This window comes from Mandrillus leucophaeus, unplaced genomic scaffold, assembly GCF_000951045.1.
Source record: "Mandrillus leucophaeus isolate KB7577 unplaced genomic scaffold, Mleu.le_1.0 Scaffold159, whole genome shotgun sequence".
Taxonomy (NCBI): domain Eukaryota; kingdom Metazoa; phylum Chordata; class Mammalia; order Primates; family Cercopithecidae; genus Mandrillus; species Mandrillus leucophaeus.
The window spans coordinates 2,661,530-2,668,137 of NW_012101576.1; the positions used below are offsets into that span (position 1 = coordinate 2,661,530).

Sequence of the window (6,608 nt, forward strand, 5' to 3'; positions counted from 1 at the left end):
TGTGGCATTTTAAAACAGATTGCAATAAAATAAGCAAGAACAGTATCAAACCTAGTAAGCATAATGCTGAAATCTCACATAATTCTTAAATCTGAGAGATGTTCAATTTATTATATATTTAACCACTTTTTATCAAAATGTATCACAGAATGCCACCGTGCCACCATGATTCAGTGTGAAAGCCACATCTGCTCATCCACTGCAATGGTCCAGCCTGTAGTCTCTTTTCTGTACCAGTAAGCAAAAGTAGCAAAACAGCCACTGGCTCAACTTTTCCCAAGTAATAAAGTCACTTTGCTTAGTCTTCAGAATGTTTAGCTCCTCTTGCTAATCTATCAGCTTTTCCATTCCCGATAAACCCTGGATGACCAGGAACAAGTATCACACTGAATGCCCATGCCTTGAGTGAGCTTCTCCAGTGCCACAAAGTCCTCTTTGTTCATCACCTCTTTCCTTGTACTTGTCTTCCACCTGTTCTTCTTCCTACCTTGAACCCAGTTAGTTATACTATTTACAGTAAACATACTATCTGTGAACGGAACCAATTTATTGATGTTTTCAGCCTCTCCTTGTTCAATGGTGTTGCAGGCTGCATGATTTTCTGCTCTTTGGTTTGTCTGTCACCCAGGAAGTCTAATGCCTACATTTAAAGGATGGCCTGGCCCCCAGTAAACATCAATTCCCACTAGTGCTCTCCTCCACCCGTTACTGGAGCAGCAGCCATCAGTGTACTCGACGACAAAGCCTTCGATGTAAGAAAATGTCCCTGCTCATTCGAGATGCCGGCTCTGTGATTTGCTTCACAGGCTTTGCACACGACTCTGCGCTTTCATCTCCATCGCCATTCAATGGCTCATGGAGTCCCTTGATGGCTTTCGTTTGTGATTCTTGTACATGTTTATTTTTCTGCCCTTCTGAACCTTCTGGGCTTGCAGATTTCCTGACAAAGGCCCAGGCCTCATTTTCTGTGGCAAACTTCTTAAATCTGGCAGCAGGAAATAGGTCCACCTATGCTCTACATTCATTCCAGGTCAGAAAGACCCCGGTCCTGCAGGCCCTCCCCACAGCATAGACCATCCTGAGGCTGCAACAGTCTCTGCGGCAGCGCACAGCTATCAAGGCTGGCACATGGCTCACCCTCGCTTCAAACCAGTGCGACCCCAACAGTACCCACCGAAAATAGCTTCAGTAAAAGTACACTCTGAGGCCGGACACGGTGGCTCATGCCTATAATTCCAGCACTTTTCGGGGTGGAGGTGGGTGGATTGCCTGAATCCAGGAGTTGAGACCAGCCTGGGGAACATAGCAAAACCCCATCTCTACTAAAAGGATTACAAAAAGTTAGCTGGGCATGATGGCCCACACCTGTGGAGGCTGAGGTGGGAGAATCACCTGATCCCGGAAGGTCGAGGCTGCAGTGAGCCCAGATTGTGCCACTGCACTCCAGCCTGGGCGACAGGAGTGAGAACCTATCTTAAAAAAAAAAAAAAGTCCACTCTGAGGCATAACTAAAGACTTGGCTAATTATTTTTCTCTATGGTCAGTCGGTGGACCACTTGCAAGAACTAACCCATTTGTGTAGCTGTGTCTGATAAGACGGGCCTGCTCCAGGGCAGAACATTCTTCTGAGGACCAAAGCTAGCCAGATCAATACATTTGAAAAAGTCCTTGTCATAAATCTATCAAACCCCTTATGCCTTGAGCTAAGCTGTGGAGAAAAAACAAAACGTGATCTTCTAGAATGTTCTTGAGAACTTTACTTTGAAAGGTAGATAACATTCTCTGAAAGCCTCTGCACTTGATAAGATTATTTTGTTCAGCACAGATCATAGCTATAAGGAGCTATTCCAAAAGAGGGGTTAGCACTACCTAGAATTCCAGATTGAAGCCAGTTGCACTACAGGCTGCCGGGAGGGGATATCATGAATCAGAACATATGGACCAGACGCAGCCCTTCCCTGAGCAGCCACAGACAAGTCCAAGGGACGTGGCATAACTGCCGCCTGTTTCCAAGCAGGCAAAGTGGTCCAGAAGAGTCTGATCAGAAGGGGCCAAATGGGAATCCAGTTTCATGAGTTCTTGGCAGCAACGATGCTCGCCGTTAGGGGTAGACTGACATGCTAACAGGAACCAGCCGGCTCCATGTGAGGCGTGAGACTGGAATTAGGCCCAAGTCCTGGGAAACTGAGCTGGCAGCAACCAGCTAGGTGGCTGGAACACAGGCTAGGGCTACCTCGGATGCCAAACACCAGGACAGAAGGGACCTAGCAGAGATCCTGGCTGCTTGTGTATCTGGAAGCCAGCTTCGAGGCCATGTTCTTAGTGCTCCAGCCGCAGACAAAAAGCAGCAGCAGAGGGTCTTCACTTCCCATTCTTGATGAGAGAGAAATGCAGCCTCTAGCCTGGGCTTCCAAAGCCCATTCTAAGCTCTAGCCAGGACAAGGAGGAGCAGGGCTGGGGATCATTACATGGCAAAAGGTGATGGTAGGCCTAGGAAGTCTTGAGTTTTAGAGTGGCCAACTTGAGCAGGGATACTCACAGATTAGGTATACTTCTTGGTAGACCACCACCAAAGCCCCTGTTTCCACATCGATATCTTGAAATGTGCTTTTACTGAGAAACCAAGATCAACTTTTCTCTGGCTGAATGGATATAAGTTAATTCTACATTCAAAATAGATTTTAAAAAAACACACACATCCTCAGAAGAATTTTTAAATCCTTTGGAGAAGCGTGAGGAGGTAGCTTTCCCATATTCCCCCATAAGTGGACCACATCTTTGCTTTTGTGCATTTTCCTCAGATCCTGGGAACCAGGCCCAAAAACTGTTGAAAAGGGGTTTTCTAATGTAAAACAAATTCAGGTTCACATTTAGAGAATACTAAATGCAAGTGTGCAAGATCACGTCACCACTTCGCTCTTACTTTGTATCAGTCCAAAAAGCAAATATCCAGAAGCCGCTTCCAAGTTCTGACTCTACACGCAAGTTGCTGTCTGGAACCATTTTCCACCATGCCACATAACCTCCTGGATGATTAGCAAAAATCGCTTTCCACTTACTACTTGCAGCTGTTTGGAATTCCACATTGCTGCTCTGCTGAGTAGCAGAGCCTAACTGGGCGAGCTGTACAGTAAACACATGAATCTCTGCCAGCGTTGGCATCTAACAGCACCATGATTTGCAAACATGTTGAATTGCTATTTTATTCAATAAACGAACTTACAATAGAAAATAGATTTGGAAGTTACATCAAACTTGTTTATCCTGTTACAGTGGGCTGGGTAAAGCTATTGTGCTTTGGTTATAAAGAAATCCCTATCGGGAGGCAGCAGGCGGAGTCTCTGCTATTCTTTCCTAGGCTAATATTAAGCACTCAGAGTACACCTCGGTCACACTGACTCGCTCTACATGGAGCCGGACACCTGCTCCCTTTAAAATCTCTTTTCCCCAGCACTAACTCCATAGTTTGGGTCAATGAATACTAATTATGCTCTCTTAGTCTCAGTGTTATTCATCAAATACTACTTTTCTCTATATATTCCAAGAAAAAATATATTAATATATAATATTTGGTGGAAATGCATGTATATATATGTGCACACATGTACATGTGTAAATGTATATATGTATGTGTCTATGTGTGCATGTGTGTGTGTAAATTTCCTCATGTCAGGGCTGTGCCTTCTTCATCAGCTGAGAGCTCTCCAAGGGCAGCAGGCTGGGTCTCCTCTCTCAGTATCAGATGGTCCTGAAATGATTCTCACCCCTACCGCCATCCCCATCAGTCAAGAGACACCCTCCATCCTCGGACTGGGAGTTCCTTGACCCCTGTGGGGAGCAGAAGGGGCAGTACCTTCTGTATGTGACTGAATGAAGGGAGGGCAGTAAGCTCACAGTGGAACAACACAGGATGAGGAAGAAAACTCTCAAAGATTTGCCCAGATAATAACAGCACTTACTTTGCCAGCTTCTTCCATCTGAGCAAATGGGTGTGGTCATTATAAGAAGGCGACTATTTCCCCCAAGTAAATAGGGTATGCTATTTGGTGGAAAGGGAAATTGTAAGAGAAAGTGTCTCATTTCTGCAGTTTGAAAGCAGGTAATCTCTGTAGTCTGGGTGTCTATTTACACTGCTTTTCAACAATAAAGGGTAACATTACCTTAATAACCTACTCATCTGAGGCAGGGAGGATACTTAAGGCATCAGAGAAAGAGGCATTTACTCTGATGAGCCACTTTCCCCAAACAGCACAAAATCGACACCATTCGCCCAGGAGATTTTTTTTTTTTCTGGATTTCTAAAAATATTTCCTGGTTATGGCATGTGATCTAAGATACAGGCACCCTCGACTCACTCTTCTGTAGCACCTTGACTTCCTCACTGCCATTCCTGCCAGACAGGGAGGAAAGGGGAAAATCAATGGAGCACTGGACTTTGAAAGAAGAAAGTTTTGCCACTTAAAACCCCAACTAAGGCCAGGCATGGTGGCTCACGCCCGTAATCCCACCACTTTGGGAGGCCGAGGCAGGTGGATCACTTGAGACCCGGAGTTCAAGACTAGCCTCGCTGACACGGTAAAACCCCATCTCTACCAAAAATACAAAAAGTAGCCAGGCATAATGGCATGTGCCTGTGGTCCCAGCTACTCGGGAGGCTGAGGTGGGAGGATCGCTTGAGCCCTGGAGATGGAGGCTGCGGTGAGCCAAGATCACGCCACTGCACTCCAGCCTGGGTGACAGAGTGAGACCCTATTTCAAAAAAGAAAGAAAGAAAGAAAGAAAAAAACTGAGTAACGTGAGGCAGAAAATGGTTTTGTAATTTGATCTCAGTGCTCCCAGAAACACCTCTCGGAAAGGGGTTCGTGCAATGGGAGAATATCAGCTCTGCTTCCCAGCTAGGAAGGTTGTTTCCTCCCCTTTTCTTTTTTCAAGGAGACCTCTGGACATTTCTGACCTAGGCGCTGCCCTCTTGTAGGTAACTGGAGCACTTATTTCAAAATGGCCTTTTTTTGACAACTCTTCAAAAGCTGCCAGATGACAAGCCGCACCCACTCCCACACCCACAGCTCCAGGGCATTGTTCTCTGTCCCAGCCAGCTTGGAAACCTCTCGTCTCAACTTGCATTTAAAAAGGATCTGAGGACAGATTCTGGGAAGATTTCTTTTTTTTTCATAGATATGGCCTAAGGCATGCAATGGTTTTTTTTTTTTTTTTGGTCATCAACAACTAGTACTTACAATGCAAGCAGATGCCTTTTCTTTGACTGAAAAAGCTTAGTTGGGCATTATGGCAGTGATGTGGACTGGGAGTCTGTACACTCAGTAAACTCATTGATTCAGGCTCAGCTAAATCAAAACTTGATCAGTTTGACCTTTGAAGAAAGGGTTGGGTCTTTTTATTTTTATTTTTTTTAAACTGTTTTAAAAAAAGGAGAATTGGAAGGGTAGTTAAGACCAGAGAAGGCACGTTCAATCTATTTGGCATGCTTCTAAGTACCCAAGGATATTACCAGCATGGGAATAGATGTTGCTCCGTACAAAACAGTCTTATCTGTTCATTAACCAGGTTCCACAAAACCATAAAACTGCCTCTGAAAAACCCTGTGAACAGTTAACTCAAATGTGATCACGAAACTAAAAATACTTGAAATGGCCTCAATCTTTACAATGATTTTGTAACAGGCTATGATGAGATGGAAAAGTTTAGGTTGTGGCTTTGGAATTCTTGGGTTCAAATCTTGGCTTACTCATTAAGAAATATTAGATAAATTGCTTAACCTCTCAGAGCCTGAGCTTCCTCCTTGTTTGTAAGAAGATTCTTCACTCCAAAGAGTAAATGGAATATTGCTTATAAAAGTGTTACTGATACAGACAGGAGGCAGGGAAATACTGGGTAGAAGAGAGTGGTTCCCCAGCAGAGGCCCCACCCTCAAGCCTGGAAACCACGGCCCTAAATGAGAACAGTTATCCTTGTTTTCCTGCCCAAGTGTTTGCCAAAACCACCATGGCCCACCATACCCCGATTCTGTACCCATAAAAACCTCAAACGCCAGGCTCCACAAGCAGAAGAGCAGCAGAGCAGCATGGCGGAGAAGGGGAGAACAGACAAAGCGTCTGAAGGTCGAGAGCTCAGCTGGGAGCAGTTGCAGAGGAGACTGGCTGCAGGATGCCTGAACTCTAGGGGAAGATCATCTTCCCACTCCATCCCCTCCCCAGCTCCCCGTCCCACTGAGTACTACCTCCATCACTCAATAAAATCCCTGCATTCACCATCCTTCAAGTCTGTGTGACCTGATTCTTCCTGGATACTGGACAAGAATTCGGGATGCACTGGATACAGGAACCCAAAAAGGCTCTCATACTGACTCTTCACTCAGCTGTTTAACAGTAAAGCCATCCCCATACGGCAGGGTTAAAAGAGCATTGTAACACCCCTAGACACTGCTGTGGGGCTGGAGTCCAAAAGCACTCACCCCAGCTCCTGCACCTGCTCACCTGCGTGCTCCCGCTACCTTAAGGGATTTGTGTGTTTGTTGTTGGGGGGCGGTAAATAAATGAGCCACACCCCTGTTGCGCATCCTACAAAGAGGCCAGGGAACTCTCTCATTT

General features: G+C 45.5%; 1 pseudogene; it reads right to left on the reverse strand.

Moving 5' to 3' along the window:
* Positions 1-298: 298 nt before the first annotated feature.
* On the reverse strand, positions 299-4,177 carry LOC105536410 (annotated as a pseudogene).
* Positions 4,178-6,608: the final 2,431 nt, after the last annotated feature.